Consider the following 16,140-nt stretch of genomic DNA (forward strand, 5'->3'; position numbering starts at 1 on the left):
TTTAATGCTCAATCACTCCACTTCAGTGATTGCTCATGTGTTACCTCATTTAAATTGTCTTTAATAAATTAATTTTTACTAAAATAATGGTCATGCACAGTAACAAATTCAATATGAGAGATTATCATATGAAAAGAAAGAAGTGTTTCTTATAGTAATCCTTCCCACCTGGTGAGCAAGACCCTAACATACCTGACATACAGGTGACACATGCCTGTTGTGTTCTTGTTTTTTGTTGGTGGTGCTGGGGATTGAACCTAGAGCCTTATGCTTGTGAGGCAAGTAGTCTACCAACTGAGCTATATCCCCAGCCCTGTCCATTGCTCTTAAAGGACCTACTAAACTTATTCATGTCTAATTGGTGAGAGTTGAATCCACAACCCTTTATAATTATGGTCTCCACTTGGGAGAACTAAAGAGCATCCAAAAGTGAAGGTTTGCTAAGACTCCAGAGAAGTCATAATCATAACAAATCTTTTTTTTTTTTCCCCATATGCTTTGTTCTCTCTTGATATCCTCTAGTCCCAAGACTTAGAAGACCACATGCTCAAGGACAACACATAGGTTTGCAAGAACATCTCACACTATACAATGCACATCACATTTAAGATTGGCCCCTTCTCCAGGAGTCCTCTAAGAAGGGTAGAGAGTGAAAGGTATAGCTGTAGAGGAAAGTCTGCAAGAATTTGAGTTAAGCAGAGTGATTTCTTCTACAGATAAATGGAAATACAATTAGCATCAAGCAGAGGAACTGTTCAGAATTATTTAGATTTACCTAGGTCTTTCTCTACAGTCTCTGTTGTACTTGAAACTTGATCCCCTACCCAAACTTTGGAAGCAGAGAGGAGCCTGCGCACTCTTTTTTGGGTACCAGGGATTGAACTCAGGAGTGCTCTGCCACTGAGTCACATCCTCAGCCCTATTTTGTATTTCATTTAGAGGTAGGGTTTCATGGAATTGCTTAGCACCTTGCTTTTTCTGAGGCTGCTTTGAACTTGTAATCCTCTTGCCTCAGCCTCCGGAGCCACTGGTATTACAGGTGTGCACCACTGCATCTGACTGGAGTCTGCTTCTTTTTGCAGGAGAGGAGGGGAGGCCCCACAGCTCCCCTCTGGGCAGCACGGCCTCAGCCATGAGTGGTGTGCTAGTGAAACAGGTTTTCCAGACAACTGCAAGTGCAGAATGGACTTGAACCAGGGTTCCCTAAACACTTGAAATGTTGATCAACTGTTACGGCTACCCTGAGGCAACTATGAGAGGTGCAACTACACACAGGAAAATAAGGACAATGACAACAGAAATAGATTACCACAGAAGGCTAAAAGTTAATTACTACTTCTGTACCACAGGGATGTGAGTTCCCCTCTGGATCTTGGAACATGAGAAAGTGGATTAGATTAAGCACAGAGAGCACAAGCTACCACTGCATGCTTGTCCAGGTGATGAATTACTGCATAAGTGGACAGATGTGGCCGGGAACTAGGTCCCTGACAATCATCCCTTTCTCCCCCATTCTTATGCACAGTGTTTATGTCCATAATGTCCATAATTTTCTTTTTTTGTGGCAGTACTGGGAATTGAATCCAGGGGCATTTTATCACTGATCTACATCCCCAGTCATTTTTATTTTAAAATTTAAAAACAAATCACCAAGTTGCTGAGGCTGCCTCCAAAATTGCAATTCTCTTGTCTCAGCCTCCTGAATACTGGGTTTATAAGCATGCACTGCTGTGATCAGTCAATGAACCTCAGATTCTTTTTTTTTTTTTTTTTCTTTTTTGAGAAAAAGGAAAAAGGTTTATTGCTTTGCTAGCAAAGGAGAAACACAGGAACTCCTATCTCAAAGGCTGTGATTCTGCCCATCAGCAGGAATGAACCCCTGATTCTTATAAAATAGAAATCTATTATCTTTTTTGAATTCTTTCTCAGTAGGGACAGGAGACTCTTGGCCTTTTCTCTTTCCTTCAACTGTCCCTGCTGTGAGAATGGTGGGGGTGAGTGAGGGAAACTATCAAGGTTAGGAAATGGCACACTCAGGTGAGACATTGGCAATCCTAATGGTCCCTAGTGTGGTAACTCTCTCTCACATAGAGGGACCATGTGTGGCTTACTCAGACAGCTCAGTTGAGATCTTGGGGACAGAAACAATGTGGATTTGTGGGATGCCTACTCCCTCCTTTGTGTCTGCAAGTGGTGGGCAACTGGATTCTCTTTCTCTTCCCTTCATCTTATTCAGGAAGACCCATGTGGAATACTCACTGTTAGCCCAAGGTGAAAACATATCCCATTGCAAAGGGTTTTCAGCAAAGGGTTTTCGGCTGTTGTCTTCTGACCCCAGGAGGACTCAAAGATGGAAAAGCAGTTTCAAAATCTCTCATTGGCAGAAGAATTTCATAACTTGGTATTAGTTAGCATTCTTTGGCCAAAGGCCCAGAAAATGATCTCTGCCTTGGGACTGTCCCCTGACCACAAATCCACAAATGCCCTGGAATGCTTGCTCTTCTTTCTTTTCTTTCTTTTTTCCTTTCTTCCTTTTTTGGTTATAGGGGATTGAACTCAGGGGCACTTGACTACTGAGCCACATCCCCAGCCCTATTTTGTATTTTATTTAGAGACAGGGTCTCACTGAGTTGCTTAGCACCTCACTTTTGCTGAGGCTGGCTTTGAACTTGAAATCCTCCTTCCTCAGCCTCCCGAGCTGCTGGGATTACAGGTATGCACCACTGTGCCTGGCAAGAGCTTTTCTTTCTGGATGTCAATAGTATCTCTGAAATTATTCATAGATGAAGCAAACATTTTATGGTTGTAGAAGGGAAGAAATGGCTGGTTTCACTAAGGTAAACAGAAATCTGGTTGATCTATAAAACCTGCCTTGTGTAGAGAAAAATGGAGTCTTGTTTAAGAGAGCTTTAAAAAAGTGAAATCAGGGCAAGGAGTAAACAACTTGCATAAGAAACAGTGGTCTGGCAGTGCCCCCATTCAAGGACAGATAAGCTCTCTGCCCGAGAACAAAACAACAACAACAACAACAAAAAAAAAACTTAAAGACATCTGGTTTCTGCTCTCAAGGCCTGGCTCCTGGCCAGATCCAGGTCTGGAGACCAAATATACTGATAGCACTGAGCCCAATGGCTCCAGACAATAACTTTGTATGTTTACTCCAGGGTATTTAAGAGAGATGAGAAGAACTCAAAGGTGACAAGACTGCTTTCTTTCCGTGATGTCTCTCTGGTGCTGAGTTGGTATGCTACCTGGGATGGTTTTCCTTTTGTATATACTTTATATGTCTTAATAAATACTATCTTTTCCTATATGGCTTGTGGTGGTACATTCAGCGGATTGGCCCATATAAATTATAAGTCTGTGCACAGCAACGGGAAATACTTCCCAGACACCTTGTTAGAAGGAGGATATGAAATACATCCAGAAGTTAAAGGGCTGCCCACGAAAACCACACCGTAAGAAATCCCACGAAAACCATGCTGGACACGGGAAATCACATAAGGGAATTTATTAAGCAAACAGTGTCTCCTTGCAGGGTAAGAGAGAAAATGAGAGGAAAAGAGAAAGGAAAAGAAAAGGGTGCGTGCTAGAGAGAGTGGAGAGCCAGGAGGACAAAGAAAAGTGTGTAGGACAGACAGAAGAAGAATGGAAAAAGATGGCAAGGAAGCTACAGTAAAACAGTTGAATTCTGCCGGGCTAACAGGAGACCAATATCGGAGAAGGATACTTGCAAGCTGACTGATGAACCAATAGCTAGCTAGGATGTTCACAGATTGACAAGTGGTTGGGAGGCGGGCAAAATGCCTGTACCTGATGGGCGGGGAAGCAGCTTTATACATTACACTGCCTATGACCACACAGCCAGTCGTGGCCACCGTAGAAACTTAACTTTTCACCTCCTCATGTGTGCTGGTAGGTCAGTCAGTCCAGCACAGATCCAAAACCTGAGAATAGTGGTGAATCATGACATGGTATTGTTACTGAAAGCTCAATTCTTTTCCCCCAACAATGATCCAATAACAAGAACAAAGTTTTGAGAAAAAGGAAAAAGAAGTTTTATTGTTTTGCTAGCAAAGGAGAATATAGAGCAGATTCCTGTCTCAGAGGTTGTGATTCTAAGCACCAGTGGAACAGTGAGCTTTTAAAGAGGAGATGCAAAGACTACACTCCAGGTGTGCCCTGTCAGAGGTCACAATTCAATTGTAGCCTTGAGAGAGAGTGGAAATAGTCATTTCTTAGATCTGCAGGTGCCAGTGACAAAGTCTGGATTCCTTCACTCCTTTGGTCTGTGAGTTGATGGACAAATAATTCAGCCTAGGAGAGGAAGAAGGCTAATCTTGATTCCCCAGTGATTAGGGAGGGGGAGAAGAGAAAGGAAAGAAAACGTGTTTTAAAATAAGCTGCAGAGGCAGAGCAGCAAGTGTTAGAGTCAAAGCATGAAGTGGATTCCTGTTTGTGTGGTGGGGATTCCCTTTTTTCTTTTCCTTCCTTCCTTCCTTCTTCCTTCCTTCCTTCCTTCCTTCCTTCCTTCCTTCCTTCCTTCCTTCCTTCCTTCCTTCCTTTTTTCCTTTCTCTTTCTTCTTTCTTTTCCCTCTCTCTCCTTCCTTCTATCTTCTCCCCCTCCTCCCGCTCCTCCCCCTCCTCCCCCCCCTCTTCCTCCTTCTTTCAGGACTGGGGATTGAATGCAGGGGTTCTTAACCACTGAGCTACATCCCAAGCCTTTTAATTGACTCATTTTATTTTGAGACTGGGTCTCACTAAATTGCCCAGGTTAGCCTAGAACTTTCAATCCTCCTGTCTCAGCCTCTGGAGTGGCTAGAGTTACTGGGATGTGCCACTATTGTCCCTGTTTGTGATAGGAGCTTTCTGAACATGCAGCATAGTGAGGATCATGGACATTCGAGAAATCACTTAAGTGCTGGACAGGGTAATTGGGAACCTGAGTCATACTGAGATGAGCAGGGATGGGGAATCCCAAGAGTGGCTAGCAGGATCCTGGACAGTGAAGCTCTGTCATGAAGTTCTTACTAGGCTGTAGTGCTGAAGAGGAGGGTGAAGAGGTACATCCAAGGAAAGGGTTCTTGCAACAGTGGGAATACCCTGTGTGAAGGTAGGTACTCTGCAGGAAGCACAGGGCAGCCCAGAGATTGGGGTGAGCCCTGTGGATGGAATGCAGAGACAGGGCATTCAGAAGATAGCCAGACCACCTGTGGTCCTCAGGCGATGCTCAGGATTTCATACTTTATCCAGCCACCCTGCCTTGCCCTGGTAATCAGAGCATTGTTCTAGCCTTAGGGTGAACTGGTAATACAGACCAGGAACTCATCTTCTCTCATGCCCAGGGACATTAGGCCTGCTCCTCCAAATGAGTACATCATCCAGGACAGTGTCAGTTAATTCCGTGGAGATGAAAAGGGTGACCCCAAGATCCGTGATACTCTCCTGAACTCAGAGGAATCTGAGATCTGAAGAAGACAGCAATTAGAGCCCAAATATTCTGGAGGAAACTAGTGCATTGGCCCAGGGTAGAGAATAGCACTGAGTATTGGACAGAGGAGCTCTGTTCTGTGTGGAGCTTCTGCATATCAGCTGTTTGGTAGAGGCGGGGAGTCCCAGAACTGGGTAGAGTCATACAACCATTTGTGATGAGGGTTTGCAGGCATCTGAGGGGTTAGGCTTGAGTAGCTGAATGTGAGTACCACAGAGGGCCTGAGGGCTGGGACCCTTGTGGTTGGGGGGTAACATACCAGGAGGGTCACTGACATCTGAACACAATCACCCTTCTGGAGCAGGTAAGGGACAGGCTTCTAAATGTAACTTGGTTAATAATCCTGCTCATGTAATGACATTGAAGGAGAACCCTAACAACAGGGAAGAAATACTTGGGCCCTAGCTTATTCCACTCGGGGAGTATTCACAGTAGGTTCTCTCTCTGACCTTCTTCAGCACCACACAGCACCCCAATAATTAAACTGTTCTGAACCCATCCAACTCACCAGTGTAGAGGAAATGTGCCTCTTTTTCACCTTCACATTGCTGGCATTGTGGGTCTTCTGTTGGGGACCAATCTTGGAGAAAAAAGGCAAGATGTGCCATTCATATTCTAAGCCAATCTGTCGATTTTCTTCATAAGGACAGCCTCTCAGGAACTGAAGGTACCATAGGCAATTTGTGGGACAGCATGGAATTGTTGGAGTCCATCAGTTCTCTGCTGAATCACTCAGGTCAGTCCCCCTCAACTACAATGTATATCTTTTTTTTTTTTTTTTTCTTTCTTTTTTTTTTTTTTTTTTTTTTATGCTGTGACCAGAAGATCTGACAAGAACAATTTTAGAGGAGAAAAAGTTTTGGTGCTCATGGTTTCAGAGGTCTCAGTTCATAGGTGGCCAATTCCAGTGCTCTGGGCCTGAGGACAGGCAGAGGATGATGGTGAAAAGCAGTTCAGGACATAATAATTAGGAAGGAGAGAGAGAGAGAAAAAGAGACAGATACTAAGGTCCCCTCGCCATAGACAAAATATAAACCCGAAAGGCATGTCCCCACTCACCCATCTCTAGTCACACTCTACTTGCCTACAGTTACACCAAGTTAATCCCTATCTGTGGGCTTGTTTCTGGGCACACTAGTTGGTGACTGGTGTCTGTGGGGTACTCCTCTGTAAGCCTTTTATGGGGTCTACTGCAATTGTGTATGTGCATGGTTCTCTGCTGGAAGCTTGAATTTATCCTTGGGAATTGCCTTATGTGCTTCCATGCTTCTGAATGAGATTTGAGTTAACTGGAAACTCTGGGAATCCCAGCAGTGGATCCTCCTAGAAGTGTTGGGGCACAGGAACTACTTCCCTAGTTGCTATGAATTTCTCACCAGTCAGTTCTTGTTTATCAGCCCAAGGATCCAAATCTGCTTGCTTCGAGGGGCCTATGCTGCATCTGCTGGCTGCTTCTGCTGGGTGTGGAGGCACAGGATGCAGGACTCAGGGTTTTTTGCAAGTGCTGTGGAATGCCATGTGCCCATTCTCTTCCACAGAGCTTTCTTTAAAGTGGCACAGAACTTGGTCATTGTCTGCAAGTGTGGGACCTGTGATTGTGGTCTCCCTGTGGGTGGTTTGTGGGGCAGAAACCTCCACCCTGGCTGATGTCGAGTACCATCCTTGTGACTGGGATAGGGCCTTGTTAGCTTGCCTGCGCCTGAGCTCCTACTGCCTGTGGTGGTTGTGAATCCTGGGTGACCACTCCATTCTGCTGTGACTTCTACAGAGCAGCACAATATATGCACTTGGTGGTTATCTGCAATTGTGGGGCCTATGGGTGCAGGTTCTCTGTGGGCCATCTGTGGCACAGAAGCCTCTGCTCTGGCTTGTGAAGCTCACTGTGATGGAGGTAGGATGTCAGTTGGGCAGTCTTTTGCCTGAGCTCCTGTGGAGGTTGGGGCTAGTTCTCCCCAGGAGTGATTTGCTGTGGGATTAGCTCTACCCTAGTCCCCTTATACAGTGAGGGGGAGGGGGTTTCAGTAAACTTTCATCTAGCAGTGATCTCTCTACAAAGTCCTTCTAGACAGAACCTGCTTCAGAGATATTCCCTCTGGTTTTATTTTTTATGATCTGAAGGTGAGGAGAACCTGTGTTGATTTAATTTACTCTAGGCAGACTGGCTGCTGTGAACTCTACAAAGTGGCTGCCCTGCCTGGCATAGTGTTCAGTCCACATTTGGGTTGAACCATGAATTCTTGACTCTCTTTGCTGCTTCTGTCCTGCATTAACTTGGTCTGCTTTGTTTTTTTTTTCCCCCCAGCTGTTGTTGGGCTGTTCCTCTCCCTCTTTCTCTCTGTTACCCTCCACCCTGACCCCACCCTGGTCAGGGTTTGGGGATCAAGGGATTCTGTCTTTATTTTCTGCTCCAATAACCAAATTCCAAGTTCCTCCAAGTCTCACATTATCTAATATTGAATTTTAGAGTATTACTTTGTCACCCACCTCTCTGCTCAGCTATTCTTTCACTGCCTTCTTTTTGGGCTATGGGAGTGGTAGAGGGTTGCTGACTGGATCCACTCTGCATCTCCCTTATTTATCTTTTAATCGGTGCATTGTATTTATACATAACAGTGTATGTAACTCATTGTGATATGTTCATACACGCACATGGCATAGTTGGTTAATTTAATTTTGTTGTTTCTTCTCTTTCCCATTCCTTTCCCCTCCTCCTCATTCCCCTTTCTATACTCCACTATTCTCCCTTCTATTTTCATGAGATTCCCCCTTTAAATTCTTTTTTTCTCTCTAGGTTCTATGTATGAGAGAAAATATTTGACCCTCAAATATCTGAATCTGACTTATTTCCCTTGCATGGTATTCTCCAATTCCATCCATTTAACCACAAATGCCATAGTTTCATTCTCCTTTAAGACTGAGTAAAAATCCATTGTGTACACATACCACATTTTATTTATCCAATTGTCTATTGAGGGACAGAGTTAGGCTGGTTCTATTACTTGACTATTGTGAATCGTACTGCTATAAACATTGATGTGACTCTATTGCTAAAGTATAATGATTTTAGTTCTCTTTTGGAGAACTAACAGTAATGATGACTTTAAAATTATTGGAATTATTAACCCACATATTTTATTTTTAGGTGGCAGGTAAACAGGATTGTGTTTGTCTAGTGTTAAGATGTTTAAAATTCAATGTCCATGGCTTATGAGGTTTCCCAAGAAATGGGAAAACTGAGTCTTATGGTATTTACATTCTTAATTTTTTGAGGAATCTACATACTGCCTTCCAATGTGGTTGTAGTAATTTGCAGTCCCACCAACAATGTATAAGTATACTCCCCTGCAAAGTGAGGAAGTATTCCCCAAATAAAAGGTTGTTTGGTATTCTTAATGTATAGTTGCACCCTTTCCCCCACATCCTGGCCAGAATTTATTGTTATTTGCATTTTTGATGCTTTTGATTTTGAAGTGAAATGAAATATCAGTGCGGCTTTGATTTGCATTTCCTAGATTGCTAAGAATGTGTTGAGCACATCTTCCTTAAAGCAGCTTATAAGAGGCCATCTGACACAGATGTGGTTTAAAAAGATGGCAGTATATCATAGTCCTTGACTAATGAGCTTGTTATTTCCAGGGCTGTTCTTCCTTATTAGGGTTGAAGATGTGTGTCCAAAAATTTCACTGACTAAAACAATCAAAAACTAAACCAAACCAAACCAAACCAATGAACAAACAAACAAACAAACAAAAAAAGCAAAAGTTACACTGATCTGTGCTGGACCAGATGAAAGAGGACCTTTACACAAATGAAAATGATCAAGAATTGCCTTTAGGTAGACACATGCAAAATAGTGACTTCAAAATCTGATGCAATCTTATTGTCAGTCAAAAGTTAAGATTGGGCAGGGTTCTCTAGAAACCTCCCCTCTTACTATGATAAAACTGAGCTTGGGGCTGGGGAGACAGCTCAGTTGATAGAGTGCTTGCCTCCTAAGCACAAGGCCCTGGGTTCAATCTCCAGCACTGCGGGGGCGGGTGCGGGGGGTGCGGGGGTGCGGGGGGTGTGGGGGCGTGGGGGGGGGCGGACAGAGCTCACAAAAAAGTGAGTTGTCCATCAACTCTTTCCCTTAAGGTTGTTTCCTACCATTTTCCTTTTCTTATAATAAATTTTCATGAGTTCATTATAATAACATACTTTATTTATAAACAACTTTATTTATAAAGTTAAACTTTAATAATTTTTATAATAATCTTTATTATTATGTTTATTATAATAATAAACTTTCATGAGTTCCATGTCTGTGATCCTCTCATGCACAACACAAAAGCCAAGAACACAATACAATGTACGGTAAGATCTTATTTCAGGGATGATCTCTTCTCCCTTATCATCTTGGTTCCCTGACTCAGATCCAACTCCTTCTTTGTATAAAGGTAATCATAGCTCAAGGTACAGCCAAAAATGTCTGCTGCCTCACTAACTTCATTCTCTGCATACTTGCTAGTTCAGGAGGTGATGGGACTTAAAGTTTCCCTTTTCCTGAGGGCTCAATGTCACTGGCAGTCACCCTGTGAAGTAGCATCTGTACCTGTGGGGATATAATACCTGGTAAACAAACTATAAAATCTTTGTTTTCTGCCTATTTTTATGTATGTTTGTGTACCCATGGATTGGATGTTGTGCTCACTAGGTACCAAACTGGCTTATAGATAACTGAGCAATTATAAATTTAAAGGGACATAAAATTAGATGCTTTTTAATTCATGTGACTTAAATCTTTGACAAATAAGTTAATTTGAATTTGTTGGTAAAATAACAGTAATGATCACTTTAAAATTATTGAAATTTTTAACCCACATATTTTATTTTTAGGTGGCAGGCAAACAGGATTTGGTTTGTCTCTTTTAAGATGTTTAAAATTTAATGTCCATAGCTTATGAAGTTTTTCACTGATAGAAAAAAAAGTCTTAAAATATTAACTATGCTTGTCTAATATCTTTATTTTCATGGGTAATCTAAAAATTATGTTAAAGTAAAACATCTAAACAATTTATAAGCAAATTAAAATACTACATTGATTTGCTAAATATGAAGTACTCTTGACTTCTTAAAAAGTTTATGTGATAACATCTTTGGGTCTATTACTTTTTTAAAAAATTTTTGGTGTAACAAATGGACTTAAAGACAATCACATGTTTTTCTCAATAAATGCAGAAAAAGCATTTGACAAAATACAGCTTTCATTCATGTTTAAAACACTAGAAAAACAAGGGATAGAAGAAAAATACCTCAACATTATAAAGACTATATTCTACAAACTCAAGGTCAACATCACTCTAAATAGAGAAAACTGAAAGCATTCCCTCTAAAAACAGAAACAAGACAGGGATGCCCATTTTCATCACTTCTATTCAACATAGTCCTTGAAACTCTGGGCAAAGCAATTAGGCAAAAGAAAGAAATTAAAGGGATATGAATAGGAAAAAAAAAAAAAAAAAAAGCTCAAACTATCTCTGCTGATGACATGATCCTATATTTAGGAGACCCAAAAACCCCACCAGAACCTTCTAGAACTCATAAATGAACTCAGCAAAGTAGTAGGATACTACTACCACTACAAAACTAGCACCTCAGAATCAATTGTGTTCCTATACATCAATGATGAATTAGCTGAAACAAATTAGAAAAACTAACTATCAATTCACAATAGCCTGAACAAACAAACAAACTTGGGAATCAATCTAACAAAATGAAAATTGCAGAACACTAAAGAAAGAAAATGAAGAATTGAAGCTAGAATTGTGGTAGAGTACTTGCCTGGCATGTGTTAGGCCCTGGGTTCAATTCTCAGTGCCCTATATAAATAAATAAATTAAATTAAAGATCCACTGACAACTTAAAAGAAATTAAAAAAAGAAAAAAGGCAATGAAGAAGACCTTAGAAGATGGAAAGATCTCCCATGTTCTTGGATAGGCAGCACATGCACCTCAGATAGAGCACTAATCTCCAGGATATATAAAGAACTCAACAAACTTAACACCAAAAAACCAAAAACCCAATTAATAAGTGGGCTAAGGAACTGAACAGACACTTCACAGAATAAAAATATAATTGATCAACAAATATATGAAAATATGTTCAACATCTCTAGCAATTAGAGAAACTACTTTGTCAGAATGGCAATTATCAAGAATACAAGTGGTAAGTGTTTGCGAGGATGTGATGAAAAAGATACACTCATGTATTGCTGGTGGGACTGAAAATTGGTGCAACCATTATGAAAGCAGTATGGAGATTCCGCAGAAAACTTGGAATGGAACCATCATTTGACCCAGATATCCCACTCCTTAGTTTATACCCAAAGGACTTAAAATTAGCATACTATAGTGACACAGTGACATCAAGGTTTGTAGCAGCTCAATTCACAATAGCCAAACTATGGAACCAACCCAGATGCCCTTTAAAGAAAATGTGGTATATATGCATAATGGAATATTACCAAGTCTTAAAGAAGAATGAAATGATGGAATTTGCCAGTAAATGGATGGAGCTGGAGAATATCATACTAAGTGATATAAGCCAATCCCCCAAAACCAAAGACTGAGTTTTCTCTGATATGTAGATGCTAATTCACAGTAAGGGGGTGGGGTAAGAGAAAAATAGATGTACTTGGGGTTAGACAGAGGGGAATGAAGGGAATGGAGGGGATATGGGGGTAGGAAGGATGGTAGAATGAATGGAATATTATTACCCTATGTGCATATATGATTATGTGACCAGGGCGATTCTATTTCATTTACAACCAGAAGAATGAGTAGTTGTATTCCATTATATATGATGTGTTAAAATGCATTCTACTGTCATGTATAACTAATTTGAACAACAACAACAAAAATATGACACTGAGATTTCATCTTACTTCAGCCAGAATGGCAATTATCAAGAGTACAAATTATAATAAATGTTTTTGGTGAGTATGTGGGGAAAAAGGTACATTCATACCTTGCTGGTGGGACTGCAAATTAGTGTAACAACTCTAGAAAGCAGTATGGCGATTTCTCAAAAAATTAGAAATGGAAGCACCATTTGACTCAGTTATCCCACTCCACTGTATACATCCAAAGTATTTAAAATCAGTATCCCGTAGTGATGCAACCACATCAATATTTATAGCTGGTCAATTCGCAATAGTTAAGCTATGGAGTCAACCAAGGTGCCCTTCAAGAGATGAATGGATAAAGAAAATGTGGTGTGTATATATATATACACATATATATATATACACACTCATACATACAGTGGAATATTACTCAGCCATAAAGAAGAATGACTATATGACTATTGCCTGTAAATGAATGGATCTGAAACCTATTGTGCTAAGTGAAATAAGCTAATCTCCCAAAAACCAAAGGTCAAATGTTTCTTATGATAAGTGGAAGCTAACCCACAAAAAAGTAGGGTGTGGGAATATAAATTCAATGGATTAGACAAAGGAGAATGAATGGAAGGGAGGGAGGATAGGAAAAGGAAAGATAGTGGAATAAATCTGAAATAAATTTCCTATGTATATATATACCACAGTGAATCTCACCATCATGTACACCCACAAGAAATTAATTTAAAAAATAATAACTATTTGTAAATGGCAGAAAGATCAATAGGGGGAAGGGAGCAGGGGGAGGGGAAAGGGAAGGGGAAGGAGAGTTTCTGTGGTCTGACTTAAAGTAGTCCATGCTTGTATGATTACGTCAAAATGGATTCTACCTTTATGTATAACTAAAAAGAACCAAATAAAAAAAAGATGGAGTCACTATGTCAGCCCTATCCAAAACTAAATAAATCAGGAGGTTATAAAGGAAGGATTCTTAGGTTTTCATGCCTCATAATAACTATCACAAAAATTCTGCCAAAATCATAAGTTTGTCCTGAGTCAATTTGAGCCTGATCTAAGAGATCTGCTAACCTCTTGCATCTTGGTTAAAAAAAAGTTATTAATCTTTCTGGAAATAATTATTTGAAAAAAATCATACTCTGCTGTCTTATATATTACTGTGACACTGTGAATTCACCTCTTTGTTCATTGTTTCTCTCAATCAGCCCAGGCTGTCGGCCCTCACCAGCAGAAAGAAGGTGAAGAAAGACCTCAACAATGTCCATTTCTCTAAGAGACTTCAGGTTTTCCAGTTCCTGGAGACAGGTGGGGCAGGGGCAGGAAGGGGATGTTCAACAGCAGGTAGATATGAGTGATGGAATTTCTATAGATTGAGTTAAGAATAAAAATTTTCACTGCTCAGTTGACGCTCTGTCTTACTATTGTTTCCACAATTCTGAGAAGGAAAAAAGACCCAGGCTTTGGAGACAAAAACTGGCAATACCTCATGGTCTTGCTGTGCTTTATTCTTGTAACTCTCTCACTTCCCCTCTTTTTCTCACCTCCCTTTCTCCAGGTTTATGCCTTTATTTCATTTCTTCATCTCATTTCATTTCTCCTTCTGATGCTAAGAGCCCCCCCAAACCTCCCATATTCTTCTTCCCAGCCATCCTAGAAGGTGTCCTATTTCTCAGGATAAAGTGAACCAGTAAGGGGCTCTCTCCCCTCCAGGCATCTACAGGCCCACCACCATGGTGTTTTACCTCATTGTATTGATGGCTTTTTCTCGCTTCCTATTTTCTCCAGTAGGTGAATTTTGCAAAACATGATAGAGCAGTTGTCTGTAGCATTATTATTTTGATTAATTAACCTGTGACAAAAAGCAAAACAAAACAACAAAATCAAAAAATCAGCTAGAGTAAATGGAAAGATGAGGAAAGGGAAAATAGACAAATATTTAGATTCACATATCCCCCACCCCCTGGAAATGTGGTATAGGGGATAACCAGGCTGCAGAGGGTGAGGCCTGTCTCTGCAGGACAGTATTCCTGCAGACGTCTCTGTCCTTGGGTATTGTGACTGAGCTTATCTGTCCCCTGTGTAGGCCAGGCTCTCTGTACCTGAAAAAGAGGGTTTCACCAGTTTGTTTGCTAAAAAATAAATAAATAAATAAATAAATAAAAAAGAAATCATGGACTAATGTTCTTCATAGCTGAGGATGAATAGCAGCATTAGACAGTGATCTCATAGGACAGGGATTCTGACTTTATTATCTGCATTGCTCTGGTGCATGATGGCAGGTCAGGTTCCATACTGGGCAAACAGTGAATACATATTTCCATCATGAAATACATTTGGCATATTAGCTACTTATAAGCTTATATTTTTGTCAGATGCAGATTGATTCTTCTTCAATTGACTTGTCTTTTGTTTCTGTATTATGAATATTTACTCAAATAAAATAATAGCAGATGCTTACATACCTCTTTAACACTTTAATAGCAAACACTGGTGATTCCCTTTCTTTTTTCACTCAATAGAAATCTCTAAGGCATAATATGTTGTCCACCAAACCTCTGTAAAGATGTACCACATGACCAAGAATGTTCATTTGCTGGGTGGGGGTTGTGGCTCACTGGTAGAACACTTGCCTATCATATGTGAGGCACTGGGTTTGATTCTCAGCACCACATAAAAATATAAATAAAGATATTGTGTCCATCTACAACTTAAAAATATTTTAAAAAAAGAATGTGCACTTGCTGAGTCTTGGGACTGTTTCTGTGACTCATTTTGATGCAGTGACAAGCGTTATAAACCATCAAAATTTACATGCCTCTCATCCTTCCCCTCACTCTCACTGCCCTTGTATTAAACCTTACAAATAAAGCATTGTCACTGATCTTGGGTTAGGGGACATGCATAGGTGCTTAGGTATGCACACATGCAACACATACTTATATACACACAAGCAAAATTTTCTAAAACTGCATTTGCCATCAGTATATTTGGCATAATCTATATTTCAGTTCACTCTCTCATTTAAAAAGTTAGCTTGAGCCACTCAGTTGCTTTTATATCCTCCAAATGTTCATGTTCAATATGTATAAATGGTTATACACTGGATGTGTCATTAGAGTTGTGTATTTTTCATGCCACTCACATTTCTGATCCAACTGACCAGGGAAAGGGGCCTATTCCCACCTCCCAACGGGACCAGGAAGGCACTTCTGGGCCAAAAGCCCAGCCCTAACTTTCACTGTTCCAGGACTCTGAATTCTAGGCTCAATGCATAACCTGTGTTGGGGAACTGAATCCAAACCTTGTGATCACCTTCTCATCAACAAACTTTGTAAGATTCAAGTTAGAATGCCTTCCCATCCTGGGCTTACTTTCTGTTGCTTACTTCTGCATCCAAAGAGGAAGAACTTTTTAAGAACTGAGGGTTTTGATTTTCTTGATTTCATAAAAAGAATTGTGAAATAATGCCTCTATTTTTCTTGTGGTGCTCCTTTCCCTTGCTCTTATAAGATGGTCTAAATGAGAGCCAGAATGATAGAGTTCATTTAGTAGGTTTACAAATATGAAAGTGGTCACTTCTTGCTGCTTAGCCTTTGTCAAAAAGATCAACACAACCAGGAAATTAGTGTAATCAGAAAGGTTCTTAGCTTTTTTTTTTTTTTTTTTTTCCTTTCCTTTTAGCTGTTACCAAGTCAGGAATTGTGAGCTAATTATGACTACTAAGCACAATTTTCTTTCATCATTAAAATGTTA

The sequence above is a fragment of the Sciurus vulgaris genome (genome assembly GCF_902686455.1).
Source record: "Sciurus vulgaris genome assembly, chromosome: 6".
NCBI lineage: Eukaryota > Metazoa > Chordata > Mammalia > Rodentia > Sciuridae > Sciurus > Sciurus vulgaris.